Genomic DNA, 16,265 nt, shown 5'->3' with positions numbered 1-16,265 from the left:
TAAAATAGTTTAGTAACGTGGCCAAGTAATATGGGACCGGGGGGGGGGGGGGGGGGGGAGTACTTCATTTATTAATTTTTAAAGAACTTGAAAAGTCAAAAGTTAACAAGTATAAGTACACAAAGGAAATAAATGTGTCGGAGAATTAAAATTGAAGTGCATATGTGTATACATGAGAAGAGATAAATATTCAGTACTATGACATATGTCCACGTGGGATAAAAAAATAATTGATTATGAAATGAAAGATCTTTGAAACTTGTGGTCTAAAACAAGTCATAGATATTTGCGTGGATTTAAATCATTTCATTGAATGTAAAAGGGGAAGTTTCAAGTTAAATGATTTCTAAACTTAAAAATATATCATTCTCTTTTAGATAGACTAAAAAGAAAAGTGTTTTATTTTTTTGTGTTGGGCCCGTGCTTTCATTATATATTTATTTAGTTTAGTTTAGTTTATTTTTAGTTTAGACTATTAATAAGTGAAATTTCATGATACGACAAAGGGTATTCCGATAATTTTATATTGTCCAACTTTTTCCTCCTTCTAGACACATCCTAGACAAATCCTTTTCTAGACGGATCATATTCTTTTCCACTTTAGTGCCTTATTTCTCCTTTCTTTTCTCCATTCTGCTTTAATCTTTCTTTCAGGTATTCAGGTAAGTTGTCATTCTTTCTATTTTCCTTCTCTCAAATGTTTTCATTTATCTTTTAGATTATTTTATGTGCTGACTTTTGGGTCTTTGATTTTCTCTTGCTACTTTTTTATTTAATTTATGTTTTTCCACTGCTTTCTCAACCATGGATGTGTTTCGATGTTATTTAAAATACAATTTTAGGGTCTGATTTCTCTAACTTGCATGTGTTAGCTAGGGTTTTAAATAAATAAATAGTACTAGAAGTTAAGACTTCCCCTCTAATTTTATGTTGTGTTTCATAGTGCAGATTTTGCTATTATTGAGCAGAGTAGTAATTTGTTGTTGTGATACTGTGCTGGAGTGAACGTCGTGGTGAGTCTTAATCTTTTATTGCCACAAAATTTTAGCTAGAAATCAGTTAGCTTTTCTCTTGATATCAACTGAGAAATCAGTTGGTCTATGTTGCTTTAGATTCGATTCTGTGTAGATTGTTAGAAATAGATTCAATCTCAAGTATCCTTTCTAATCCCTTGACATGTAAATTAAAAGCATAGTTGTCTAGATTTTAATTGTACTCTACCCAGAAAAGCTGAACAGATGGATATAGTAAAGTTGAAAGTTGTAGCAGATAAGTTCTTTGCTAAAAGAAGTTCATTTTTATTTTGGTCCATAGATTGCATAGGCATTAATTGATGGTGCAGTCATAGTAATCTTTCACATATTCTCTGTTTGGGGGATGTTCGATGGAAAGTAGGAAGAATCCTTTGAACTAGGGAGAGCTTAAATCTGGAGGTACTCCTATGTTACCGAACAAGCTAACTGTGAATAGTTTAATAGTGAAAATTCGAATTTAGTGTTCCCTGTTGGAGGTCTTTGATTGAATGGGAATATAATGTGCTTTGATTTCCAACGATCAGTAAGAAAATAGTTGCTAAGCTTATTTAGACCTCCTAAACTTGGGCTAGAGTTTCATAGACGTTCTTACCATATTCATGTTAGTGCCAGTTCTAAAGAAGGACAGACTACTAACCTTCTTTGATTTGTGCAAATAAGAAAAAGAAGTAAGAAAGTAAGTGGGAGGTGGGTTTAGTATATGCAAGAAGGGAAATTGATTGTGCAGAAATGGAGGTTTGGTAGTTGGCCTAATGGTATACAGTCCATGGTATGGTTTTTTGACCTTTGCTTTTCTATTTGAGTTTATGTGTTTGTCAAGAATGTTATTTTAATGTTAAGTAAGGCAAATCGTTTAGTGTTGGAATGAAATATATCTGAATAGAGTGGAACGGAAGCTGAAGAATGGTATTATCGACCTCAACTGATTTGGGATTTGAGTTAGTCCAGTGAAGCCCATGCTGAGTCCGGGCCCAAGATCAAGGTAATAATGCACTTCATAGGTTTTAACTGAAAAAATAATAATTAGTGTATGTTTCTTAGGCACAACTCTTTTAAGATGATAGCATTTAATTTCAATCCACTTGGGCTTCCTTTTTACCAGACAGCATGTTCCGGTCATCGTCCAGGCTAATATTTTGCTCTGCCTCTGTAACACAAAAAGGCAAGAGATAATGAATGCTTCTGTTTTAAGAATGGCCTTGTAGAATTTTGCCTTATCAGGAAAAAAATAAAAAAATAATGATCTTGAAGATGTTTATCTTCACTTATATATTACTAGACTAGATGTTGTATTTAGGCAACTACATACATGTTTTACTTTTAGACAACTTATAGGCGTTATGTTTCCCTGAATCAAGCTCTATGAAAGTCAAATAAACGAAGCTGTGTGAGTTGAATCTGCAAATTGGTCTAACCTATAGTTTTATCCCTGTCACTTCTATTGGCTCAAATGATAAGTCAATAGTAACAAAAGGTCCACAACTCTTGAACATTTCCCTTGTTTGATTAAGGGAGCAATAAGATGGCATATCCACTTAAACTTATTTATTATAGGATAAAGTTCAACTATATGAAGCACATATATGGACAGTCCCTTTGAGCTTCCTCTGCCTTTTGACCTACAAAATACAAAAACTAAATCTAAATAGTTAATGAAAAAACTGATTTCTTTCAGGAAACTTATCAAACACATATGACACAAATAGTATAACCTAAGGAGTTAACAATATACAATTTTATGAGCTCATATGGGAGAATATTCAAACATTGTATTGTCTTCTTTTATGGAAGATTTGATTGGTTGAGATGTTGAATAGGTCATAGCTGTTTAGACACTTTCTTTACTGAATCTCTTTGCCATCGCTATGTCTTCCATATTAAACCAGACCACAACTTTCCTTTTTAATTTTCTTTCAATTTTTTCCTGTAACATCTTCAGCAATATTAATTTAGTGCACAAGTAAGAGTGAATTGATGACTGAAATGAATTCTGAGGATGTCGTGAAATTCTGTTTCTAAATCTGTTGTACCTAAGTTCGCAGACATGCACACCTAATAACAATTTCTTGTCGTAGAAAGAAATTGACTGGTGTTATGATTGGGGTTATAACGTGTATTTCGTGAATTTGTATTTTATTTAATCCATTATATTATATAAAATCACCTACTTTTTTCATCCGTTTAATAGGCATATAATGGTCCTACAATTTTGATTGCGCAATGTTTGGAAAGTAAAGTTGCTTCAGGGGCACAAAGGAACACTGTTGCGACTTAAAGGTAATTTTGCCTTTGGTTTCACATTATTATTAAATTACTGAGTTAGTCTGTATACCCAAATTTGATCAGTTTATTTAACAAGATGTGAGGAGATTAAGAGTCTATTTGATTTAGATTTATTAGAGTAATTATTTAGTAACTTCCATGTCAAAAGCCATCTCAAGGGAGAGATACCATCAATGTGAGTATAATTGTTTGGAGAGAGATACCACCAATCCGATTTCTGTAACTGTTTGTCTTCATATTTTATTACTATTTTTTGTTTTTAATTGTATAGGTGTGTGCGCTGTAAGAATATATTAAATTTTAACTATGACCAAAAAAAGCTAATGAACATTCACAAAAGATGCGCCTTACTTTCATCAAGAAACGTATACACATATTTTCTTAAAATGATAAAGTTGGTCTATACTTAAAAATTTAAGGCTACAACAGATGCTAACACATAAAAGCGTTTTTCAGTATTATTGAGTAGAAAGAGATAATGGCATTAAACTCGGTAGGAGAAGGTGTATTTCAAATCTTTCAATTGGAGAAGAAAACCAGGAAAGTCATATATAGGGGAAGCGAATTACGTAAAATAATTTTTGATATTTTCAATTAATTGAATTATAATACGTTATATAATAAAAATTCCATAATTATATTACTAAAAGGTACTCTCTCTGTCCTAATTTATGTGACATAGTGAAAAGTCAAAAGTAACAAGTAAAAGTACAAGGAAGAAATAAATATGTGTCAGAGAATTAAAATTGAAGTGCGTGTACATGAGGAGAAAATAAATATTCAGTACTATGACATATGTCCACCTAGGATAAAATAGTTTAGTAATGTGGCCAAGTAATATGGGACCGGGGGGGGGGGGGGGGGGTACTTCATTTATTAATTTTTGAAGAACTTGAAAAGTCAAAAGTTAACAAGTATAAGTACACAAAGAAATTAATGTGTCGGAGAATTAAAATTGAAGTGCATATGTGTGTACATGAGAAGAGATAAATATTCAGTACTATGACATATGTCCGCGTGGGATAAAAAAATAATTGATTATGAAATGAAAGATCTTTGAAACTTGTGGTCTAAAACAAATCATAGAAATTTACGTGGATTTAAATCATTTCATTGAATGTAATGGGGGAAGTTTCAAGTTAAATAATTTTTAAACATAAAAATATATCATTCTCTTTTAGATAGACTAAAAAAAAAAGTATGGTATTTTTTTGTGTTGGGCCCGTGCTTTCGTTATATATATATATATATATATATATATATATATATTACTATATTATATAAGAGCAAATGTGAGGACTTTTGTAGTCCTCACAATAATTTTCCACTTTTTTAAAAACTTTTTAATTAACTACTTTTATGTCCTAATCTTATTTATTTAAGTCAATTTTTTTTTATTTTTTGTTTTTAAGGTCTACTTTTCAAAAGCTATCGAAGTTGGGGACTTTTGTAGTCCTCACAATAATTTTCAATTTTTTTTAAAACTTTTTAATTAATTACTTTTAGGTCCTAATCTTACTTATTTAAGTCAATTTTTTTGTTTTTTGTTTTTAAAGTCTACTTTTCAAAAGCTATCGAACCTCCTACCTCATTTTTCATGTTCTTTGATTTTCTGATTGGTGCTCGATATCCGCATTTGAGCTCAATTAATCCAGATAATTCGCACTGTAACGCGCCTATTCGGGGGAGCACTTCCTCCAAAGATTTTTTTCCATATCCATGTTCGAACCCCTAATCCCTAATTAAGAGAGGAGCAGCTCCATCCGCTGCACAAGTTAAATTATGTATTTGTCTTAAAAGTTCATTAACTATGTATAGATTATTTATTTAGAACTAAATAACTTCAGAAAATTAGGATACATAAGTTATAAATGTCAAATTCTGGCTCCACATTTGATTTGAAGTAAATAATTTCATCAAAAAGGAAGTTAAAATATTAAAGGAGTGGAATAAAAATTTTGCTTTCATATAACTACCCACTTGTGGGACTACAATGGGTATATGGTTGTTGTTGTTGTTGTTGTTGTTGTACACTTGTACTAACACAAATTATATATTTTTAGTTAAAATATCTACTTTTATATCTTGAGTTATCTGGGCCTCACATAACTAGTATATATATATATATATATATATTCTATCGAAGGACGAAAAAGAAAGAAAAACTACAATTTAGTCAAAGTGGTGAAATCCCTCTTCAAAGAAAAGGACAAAAATATGTCCAATCATACCAGAAAAATAATAATGGCCCGTGATAGAAAAAAAAAAAACTATTCTGACGAAGGATGAAAGAAAGAAAAAATATACAATTTAGCCAAGGTGACGAAACCTTACCTTTTTATTATATTATACTAGTTATGTGAGGCCCGTGCTAAGTTCGGGCCCAAACTCAAGATATAAAAGTAGATATTTAACTAAAGAAATATAATTTGTGTTATTACAAGTGTACAACAACAACAACAACCATCATATACCTATTGTAGTCCCACAAGTGGGTAGTTATATGAAAGTAAAATTTTCATTCCACTCCTTTAATATTTTAACTTCCATTTTGATGAAATTATTTACTTCAAATCAAATGTGGAGCCAGAATTTGACATTTATAACTTATATATCCTAATTTTCTGAAGTTCTTTAGTTCTATATAAATAATCTATACATAGTTAATGAACTTTTAAGACAAATACATAATTTAACTTGTGCAGCGGATGGAGCTGCTCCTCTCTTAATTAGGGATTAGGGGTTCGAACATGGATATGGAAAAAATCTTTGGAGGAAGCGCTCCCCCCGAATAGGCGCGATACAGTGCGAATTATCTGGATTAATTGGGCTCAAATGCAGATATCGAGCACCAACCAGAAAACCAAAGAACATGAAAAATGAGGTAGGAGGTTCGATAGCTTTTGACAAGTAGACCTTAAAAACAAAAAAATTGACTTAAATAAATAAGATTAGGACCTAAAAGTAATTAATTAAATAGTTTTAAAAAAATTTGAAAATTATTGTGAGGACTACAAAAGTCCCCAGGTTCGATAGCTTTTAAAAAGTAGACCTTAAAAATAAAAAACAAAAAAAATGACTTAAATAAATAAGATTAGGACCTAAAAGTAATTAATTAAAAAGTTTTTAAAAATTGGAAAATTATTGTGAGGACTACAAAAGTCCTCACATTTGCTCTTATATAATATAGTAATATAAGTGGTTAAGGAGGATCAACACAACAATGCCTATTTGTACCCAAAGCTTTACAAATTGTACACGCAATGAATACTTGTACCAAAAGCTATATAACTTGTATATTTTAACCAACTTCTTTTTTATTTCACATGGACATATGTCATAGTACTTAATATTTATTCTATTCACATGTATAGATGTTGCACTTCAATTTTAATTCTCCGACCCATTTATTTCTTCCGTGCACTTTTACTTGTTTACTTTTGACTTTTCACGTTCTTGCTGAATATTTATTCTCTTCTCATGTATAGATGTATGCAGTTCAATTTTAATTCTCCTACACAAATTTATTTTCTCCGTGCACTTTTACTTATTCACTTTTGACTTTTCACGTCCTTTAAGAATTAATAAATCCCACATGGACATATGTCATAGTACTGAATATTTATTCTCTTCTCATGTATAGACGTATGCAGTTCAATTTTAATTCTCCGACACATATTTATTTCCTCCGTGCACTTTTACTTGTTCACTTTTGACTTTTCAAGCTCTTTAAGAATATTTACATAAGTTATACTCCCTCTGTTTCAATTTGTTTGAACCTATTTCCTTTTTAGTCCGTGCCAAAATGAATGACCTCTTTCTTAATTTGGAAACAAATTCACTTTATGAATGATTTATAACCACACAAATTTCAAGGCTTATTTTGAACCACAAGTTTCAAAAGTCTTCCCTCTTTTTTAAATGTCGTGCCCAGTCAAATAGGTTCATATAAATTGAAACGGAGGGAGTAGTAGTTAATATTTATTCCCTTCTCATGTATAGACGTATGCACTTCAATTTTAATTCTCCTACACATTTATTTCCTCTGTGCACTTTTACTTGTTCACTTTTGACTTTTCACGTTCTTGCTGAATATTTCTTCTCTTCTCATGTATAGATGTATGCAGTTCAATTTTAATTCTCCTACACAAATGTATTCCTCCGTGTACTTTTACTTGTTCACTTTTGACTTTTCTCGTTCTTTAAGAATTAATAAATTTCACATGGACATATGTCATAGTACTAAATATTTATTATCTTCTCATGTCTACACGTATGCACTTCAATTTTAATTCTTCAACACATATTTATTTCCTCCGTACACTTTTACTTGTTCACTTTTGACTTTTCACGTTCTTGCTGAATATTTATTCTCTTCTCATGTATACATGTATGCACTTCAATTTTAATTCTCCGACACATATTTATTTCCTCCATGCACTTTTACTTGTTCACTTTTGACTTTTCACGTTCTTTAAGAATTAATAAATGAAGTACTCCCTCCGTCCCATATTACTTGGCTATATTAATAAATGAAGTACTTCTTTCGTCCCATATTACTTGACCACATTACTATACTTGACTTTTCACGTTCTTTAAAAATTATTAAATGAAGTACTCCCTTCGTCTCATATTACGTGGCCACATTACTAAAAATATATGTCTATTTTTCTATTCTATATTTTTCTTATATTTTTTTATATTTCTATTTTATATAAACTCCCAAGGTGGACGAACACAACAACAATAAGTTGTACAAAAAGCAACTGAAATTGTACTCTAAGTAGGGACTAACGTGTGTACATTTCAGAAGTTGAACATTAATTCTACCTCTTGTGTGTTTACTTTTTAAGTCCCACGGGTCCGCAGTGTCTCAATTGTCCTTTCATTTCCTTTATTTGGCATATACTCCCTCTATCTCAATTTAAGTATCTGCGTTTAACTAGACATGGAATTTAAAAAATAAAGATACACTTTCAAATCTTGTGGTTCTAAATTAAAAATGTGTATAATATAGTAAAATATCTTTTGAATCTTGTGATTATAAACATGACATGTAGGATATTTAAATTGTCAACTTACTAAATATAAAAAGAGGCAAACATAACCAAAATAAGATAAATTTTAACAACAATTGATAAATTAAGGAAAAAAAATAAGAGGAAAAGAAAAAAAATATAGACACTCACTAAGGAAAATTGCAGTATGTTTTGCAAAACATACAAACTATAAAGACTAACTAAATTGAGTAATCAAATTAATCATGTTGAATCTCGTGCATCGCACGGGCATAGTTTGCTAGTCTTTAAAGAAAAGGATATAAATATGTCCAATCATACGAAAAAGAAAATAATTTTCCATGGTCAATCTTTCTGACTAACGCTCAGCTACGCGATAAAAGTGTCTTTTTAATTTTGTTGAAGGATGAAAATGAAAGAACAAAATACAATTTGGTCAAGGTGGTGAAACTTTACCTCTTCAAAGAAAAGGACAAAATATGTTCAATCACACGAAAAAGAAAATAATAGCTCATAGTGAATCTTTTTATTTACGAAAAAAGCCAAAATTACCTCTGAACTTTGGGAAATAGTTCATTCATATCCTTCGTTATATTTTAGGGTCAATTATATTCTTACCGTTATATTATGGGGTCAATTATACCCTTATATTTAACAGCTGTCACGTGGCATCATCCCAGCCCTTCAAAAATTATTTTCCCCTCAAATAATTTTTTACCGACTAAAATAACTCAACCCGACCCGATTTTTTTTTCCAGCCAAAGTGATACGGACCCAACCCATTACCCCTTGGCTAGAAAAAAAAATTGGGTCCGGTTGAGTTATTTTAGTGGGTAAAAAATTATTTGAGGGGAAAATAATTTTGAAGGGCTGGGATGATGCCACGTGGCAACTGTTAGACATAAGGGTATAATTGACCCCATAGTATAACGGTAAGGGTATAATTAGCCCTAAAGTATAACGAAGGATATGGATGAACTATTTCGCAAAGTTCAAGGGTAATTTTGGCCCTTTTCCGTTTTATTTAACACTTAGCTAAGTGATAAAAGTTTTTTTTTTTATTCTGTCGAAGGATGAAAAAACAAAAACTACAATTTAGCCAAGGTGGTGAAATCTTACCTCGAAAACTTTTTACTCGCCTCTCCCTGCTTAGCAATTCTTTTTTTTTCACTGTTATTTAACTAAAATTGACTAATTCAAAATGATAAAACTAGTTAAGTAGGTGTTAAGCCGTTTCTTCTAGTTAACCCATTTCTGTTTTATCCTGCTTTTAATTTTCCAAAAACTGTTTTAACCCACTTCATAGGTTTCTACCTCATTGCCATATCTAATGTCAACAACTAAGGACCAGCATACATCGTATACGAAGAAAGAAATAGTTCTATGAGCCTGTTTGAATTAGCTAATTTTAAATAATTAATAAGCATTAAATATTGATAAGCACTTTTAAATGTTAAAATTGATTTTATACATAACAATGACATGTTTGGCAAAGCCTTGAAACTGATAAATTAAACAGTTAACATATTTGATAAAAGACATAATACATAAGTAGGCTCTCTAACTTGGCTCGAGCTGGCAAGCAGGGGCGGAGCCAAGTGTAACCGAGGGGGTTCGGATGAACCCCCTCAGCAGAAAATTACAGTGTATATTGAAGGTTAAAATTATTTTTTTATGTGTATATGGTAGGTGTTGAACCCCCTTGGCTTCTTCGTATGTTTACTTCTTCATATTTTTGAACCTCCTTACAGAAAATCCTGGTTCCGCCACTGCTGACAAGTATGACCTTAAACTTTGATATTGCACAAGTAGGCACTTTAACTTGCCAAAAGTTGAACAAGCATACACAAATTTATGACAAGTGCAATCGCTCCTACATGGATTAGTCACCCAATCAGAAGCTGCCAACTAAATTAAACGTAGGTTAGACCAAAAAAAAAAAGGAGGAAATATGGTAAAGTTAAAATGGTAAAACTCTTTCAACCCATTCAATGCATAGAAAAGCCTAAGCCCCAACGACTGAAACCCAAAAAATCACTCGATTTCTCTTCAATTTGACTGGAAATTGTTCAAGATCGGTGTTGAAGCTTCAAGGACTTGAAGATTTACCCATTCTTCACCCTCAGTTTAGCTGGGGTATATATATATATGTATATTTTTTTATTTTTTATTTTTTAACTTTTGCCTCTTGAAATTGTAAATTTGTGTAAAGGCTAGGGTTCTTTTATCTGTCAAAGGGAAGGGAATATTTACTGTAAATTTTGCTCTTTTTCGCAGGTTTGGTCACATAGGTGACCATATTATTACTATTTTTCAACATGGGGGTAGGTTTTTTAAAGGTCGATATGTGTCAAATGTGAGAAAAGGACAAAAATGGTCCCTTAACTATGATAGTAGGTTCAAAATAGTCTCTTAACTATGCACTTAACGGTTTTAGTCCTTTAAGTTTGTTACAAGTTAACAAAAATGGTCCCTTAACTATGCACTTAACGGTTTTGGTCCTTTAAGTTTGTCATAAGTTGACAGTTTTAGTCTCGACAAAATATTCATCAAACTCTGTTTGTTAGATTTGACGAGAACTACGAAAAAAAGAAAAAAATTAATGAGAACTCTAGATCGGTCAAATAACTCGGGACAAAACCGACGGACGTTAGTCGGTTATAGGATGGACTTCTGCGCATTTTTCCTCAAAAATAACCGATGGACTTCCGTTGGTTTTCGTAAAAAACAATAAAAATTAAAAAAAAAAATAGTGTCCCTCGATTTTATCCATCGGTTTCCGTCCATCATTTTTTTCGCTTGTTTTTTGTAGTGACAACTTTTTTAGTTTCTGCTATTTCTAATTTATTTTTAAAATCTAGTGTATTTTATTTAGTCGATGGATTCCCTCAGTTTTAATCGATAGAGTCCGTCGGTCTTTGTGTTTCGAGACATCATTTTCTGACATTATCAAACCGTTAAGTGCATACTTAAGGGACTATTTTTAACCAACCCTCATAGTTAAGGGACCATTTTGTCAACTTATGGCAAATTTAAAGGACCAAAACCGTTAAGGGACTATTTTGAACCTACTCTCATAGTTAAGGGACCATTTTTGTTAACTTGTAACAAACTTAAAGGACTAAAACCGTTAAGTGCATAGTTAAGGGACTATTTTGAACCTACTATCATAGTTAAGGGACCATTTTTGTCCATTTCTCTGTCAAATGTCGAGAAAGCTGTGTTTAATTTAGATAAGGATCATTTCTCTTTGACCGAACTAAAATCTTATGCAAAGGACATTCGGTATGATGAAATTGAAGCTTTTTTATGTTGATGGCCCTACTATCCATAAGGCAAGCCTCTGCCTTGAGGCAAAAGAAGAAGAACTAAAGTAAGACTTTTCGTGAAGCCTTGCCTTACGATTTTTTTTTAACTGACCGAGATTTCGAACCCAGAACCTCAGGGTATTTTCGACCACTTTTTAATCGAAGGAAAAAAATAAAAACCAGCAATTTGAGGGCTAAAAAATAAAGACCAGTGCCTTGAAGGACAGTCCGTGCAAAAAAACATGCACGTTGGATTCAATTCGGGTCATTTGCACTTTTGTTCTATTTTGTGCTGGCCTTTAATTTTGGTCCTTCAAATGGGTGTTCTTTAATTTTTGCCATTCAAATGGGTGTTCTTTAATTTTTGCCATTCAAATGGGTTGGTCTTTAATTTTTGCCTTACAAGTTATGTCATTACCCTTAAATAATTTATGCCCGATTACGCATAAGTTCGATTGTGAAGGGAAAAATTAAAGACCAGTCCATTTGAAGAGAAAACCGCGCAATTACTTCAATATGTCAGTCCATTGGCAAGAATGCCCTATTTTGGGCTAGTCTTTAATTTTTGTCCCTCAATCTGAGCTCTTTAATTATTCCCTAAAGCTCTTTAAGAAAAAAAATAACAGGACTCCCTGACACCGTAGCATATAAAAACAGCAACGTCCCTGACAAAACTCAAAACCAATCACAGACGCAACTAATCTTCCCGACATTTCTACGGAAAAAAACAACCTTCCGGCGACGTTGTGGTGGTCGCTTTTTGCTGCAACCACGCCGGAAAAGTAAATACATGAAATTTTCCTTAAAATTGAACGTTATTCAACACAAACATCGTAAATCGATCAGATTTATTGCTTTGATTCGATTTAGATCAGTTTATTTCAGTTATTTTTAGAAAATAACAATAAATCATATGTGTCTTGTTTAATACGATGATTGTTCAGAAACAACTAATATTTCGATGAAATCAATTTTGCTGCTGATAATTTCACTCAACAACCTAGAATCTATCAGATTTGTTGCTTTGTTTCGATTTCGATCAGTTTATACGGTGCTTTTAATCAATATACAATACTTGTTCAGTTAGACTTGAAACTATAATGAATATCAATTGAATATACGAAGCAAACCACTTTAGTATCATATAGATTCTGAGCTACATACTTTTAAACATGTTATGTCGTAGTGATAAGTATAATCACCTACCTACACTTACATATATAAAAACAAACCTCTGCCTGATAAGGCAAAAATTTACTATAAGGCAGACTGAGGCCTAGACAGTTTTGAAGAAATTATGTCGTACGGCATAGGTATAATCACCTACCTATGCTCATAGAAAAGTAAAGAAGAAACTCTGCCCATGAGACAGACTGATGCCTGGAGAGTTTTAACAAATTATGCCTTATAGTATAAAATCATAGTAAGCCTGAAGAAAGACATTCATATATTCACCAGGCACGGATAAAGGAAAAGAGAGAGCCGAGAGTCAGAAGCGCAATAAAAAGATTTTGTCTCCCTGTAGGTCGAGCCAAGTATAATTATACACTCATAGAAAAAAAAAAAAAAAACTCTGCCTGATAATGCAAACTTTACTATAAGACAGATTGAGGCTTGGAGAGTTTTGAACAAATTATGCCTTGCGGCATAAGTATAATAACCTACCTACACTCATAAAAAAGAAAAGAAGAAATTTTGCCCGATAAAACAAAATTTTACTATAAGATAGACCGAGGCTGAAAAAGTTTGGAACAAATTATGCCTTACGGCATGCATAAGTATAATTACTTACCTACACTCTTAGAAAACAACAAAAACAGCTTTGCCTGATAAAGTAAAATTTACTATAAGACAAACTGAGGCCTGAAGAGTTTTCAACAAATTATGTCTGACGAAATAATTATGATCACTCATAAAAAATAAAAATAAAAACTCTGCCTCATAAGGCAAATCTTTACAATAAGCCAGACTGAGACTTGGGGAGTTTTGACCAAATTATGTCGTACGACATAAGTATACTCATCTACAGGGTCGTCTCAACATTGGGGGTCTAAAGTCAAACTTCAGAGAGAGACCCTAAGTAAGAATATCAACAATGACAAACTTTCAATGAAAAAATATAAAATAAAGTTATAATAATAAAGCCGGCTGAAGATTTTGATAAGTCGATATAATGATATCGAAATAGTCTTGCGTTGCTTTAATATAATGATTGCTTGTTGTTATGTCCAAAAAGCAATTTTTTGATCTTTCGTAACTTGTAACTCACAGTAAGTTCTTGTTTGAGAGGCTTTTCAATATTGAGAATAAGAATAGTAAAAGAGAGAATGAAAAAGATAAATATACGAATAATAATGTGCGCCCATATTAGTTATTAGGATATAAATGGGGGATTAAAATAGGTACCCAATTACCCACGTAAGGAAACAATTCCCTAAAAATTATTCAACTCTTCAATTATTGCAACGTTCCCACATTAAAATGTAAAAAATTATTGTAGTTTCTCTCCAAAAATTCGTTTCAAATTTAACCATACACCTTTTTTTTTAATAATATATAGTATACAATAGTACATCTTTAAGGAAAAAATGCCCCCCCCCCCCAACTCCCCCACGTTCCCCCCACAAAAAAAGGTTGAGGCCCCAAGCCGTTACTTTATTGGCCTTATGGTCGAGCCGCTGCTTTATTGGCCTTATAGTCGAGCCGCCCATGCTCATCTACTACACTTGTGTATGACTAAATACCTGAAGACTTTTAAACTACTTATGTCTTGGGCATCAAATAAACTCAGCCACCTAAACTTCTCTATGGAAAAAAAGAAAGAACAAACTTGTGCCTAATAAGGCAATTACTTAATTATTAATCAATTCAACCGCAAATAAGCAATGAGGTAGATTTTTTCATCATGCATCAATTCATATATATATCAACTACGCAACATGTAAATCGAATGGTGGCTCAATGACATCTTAATTAATCATAAAGAATACCAATTAGAAAAGCATATTTTCACCGAAAGTACTTTTTTGAAAAACACTTCTCAAAATATGCTGATTTAAAAATTTGGCCAACCAGGCTATTAGTCAAGGTGGTGAAACATTACCTCTTCAGAGAAAAGGACAAAAACCTTACCTCGAAAACTTTTTACTCATCTCTCCCTGCTTAGCATTTCTTTTTTGTTTGCTCCGTTTATCCTTTTTTTCACTGTTGTTTAAACTTAAAATGTTAAAACTAGTTAAGTAGGTGTTAAATATTGATAAGTATTTTTAAGTTTTAAAACTGATTTTATACATAACAGTGGTGTGTTTGGCAAAGCCTTGAAACTGATAAATTAAACAGTTGACGCATTTGATAAAAAAAAAAAGAGATAACTTGTTCTGTTTGTACAATAACTAAAGTACCCTTCAATGTATTATAAAATATTATAAATTTAAAATACCTTTGTAAAGAAAAAGAGAAACAGCAATATGGGATAGAGAGGAAGGATTTTATTTTGAGAAAAATATTAAAGATAAAATAGTAAAAATTTAGTTAAACTAAACGTGTTTATAATATAAGCTAAAAAGTCATTAGTTAGCGGTAGGGGTATACAAAGTAAACCGACAAACCGCACCAAACCGATAAACCAAGTCAAACCGAGAAAAAAACCCGACTAGTGGTTTGACTTGATTTGGTGTTGGAAAAAAAACTCGACCATAATTGGTTTGGTTTGGTTTTAATTAAAAAAAAGTCAAACCGAACCAAACTAACCCGACATTACATGTATTCAATTTTTAAAATATTTTATACATAAAAATATTTATTTGTAATGTAATTTATAAATATTTCTTAAATTTTTTCGTAATTTTTTATCTATTATCATATTATTCAAGCTCGAACTTAGAATTTTGAATGTCAATAAGTTTTATATCCTATGAATGTTAGTAACTCAAATAAAGTCCAAACCAAAACCAACTCAACACTAATGCTAACAAAAGAAATTCAATTTACCTCTAGGAATGACAATAATGTTGGATATCTATTATTTAGTTTTGCATAATTGATTTAGAAAGTAAAAATACATAAGTTAAGTTTTTTTTCTTTGTCATGTAATTAATACTCACTTTAGCATGACTTAGTATTTTTAGATTATGATCATTTTCTTTTATGGCTTGTTACTTAGCAATATTTATTTTAACCGATTATATTAGCTTTTGTTGAATATTTTAATACAATGTCATCACTCTTCTCACATTTTGTGTTATTTTCTTAAGAAACACCTTAATTATATAGTTGTATCTTACTAGGACTAAATAATATTTGAAGTAAAAGTTTTATGTTTTGTATCAAGACTATTCCAAAAAAAAACCCGAAAAACCCGAGAAAACTGAATAACCCGAGATTGAAAAACCCAAATTTTATTGGTTTGATTTGGTGTATAACTTTTAAACCCCGACGCAATTAATTTGGTTTAGTGTTTAAAAAATCTGAACCAACCCGATCCATGTACACTCCTAGTTAGCGGTGACAAACTTATGACTTTTTACTTGGCTTATAACCCCATTGGGTGTTTGCTAAACACATAAATATACCAAAAGGTTCTTAGAAGCCAGTTTGACTGGGTTATACTCCCTCCGTCCCAA

The 16,265-nt window shown here is 31.7% G+C and overlaps 1 long non-coding RNA gene across 4 annotated transcripts; it reads left to right on the top strand.

Annotated features, from left to right (window-relative positions):
- The first annotated feature begins 668 nt into the window (after nucleotides 1-668).
- On the top strand, nucleotides 669-11,189 carry LOC132616704 (uncharacterized). Of its 4 annotated transcripts, XR_009573343.1 has the most exons (3): nucleotides 669-2,016; nucleotides 3,223-3,311; nucleotides 10,087-10,277. It is a non-coding gene; the product is annotated as an uncharacterized LOC132616704 (long non-coding RNA). The 4 variants fall into 4 exon arrangements; XR_009573341.1 differs by lacking the exon at nucleotides 10,087-10,277 and adding an exon at nucleotides 10,613-11,189 and having other exon boundaries at nucleotides 669-3,311; XR_009573340.1 differs by having other exon boundaries at nucleotides 669-3,311.
- The last annotated feature ends 5,076 nt before the right edge of the window (nucleotides 11,190-16,265 follow it).

The sequence above is a fragment of the Lycium barbarum genome, chromosome 11 (assembly GCF_019175385.1).
Source record: "Lycium barbarum isolate Lr01 chromosome 11, ASM1917538v2, whole genome shotgun sequence".
Classification (NCBI taxonomy): Eukaryota; Viridiplantae; Streptophyta; class Magnoliopsida; order Solanales; family Solanaceae; genus Lycium; species Lycium barbarum.
Note: the sequence above shows the minus strand (reverse complement) of the source record. Positions and strands in the feature narration are given on the sequence as shown.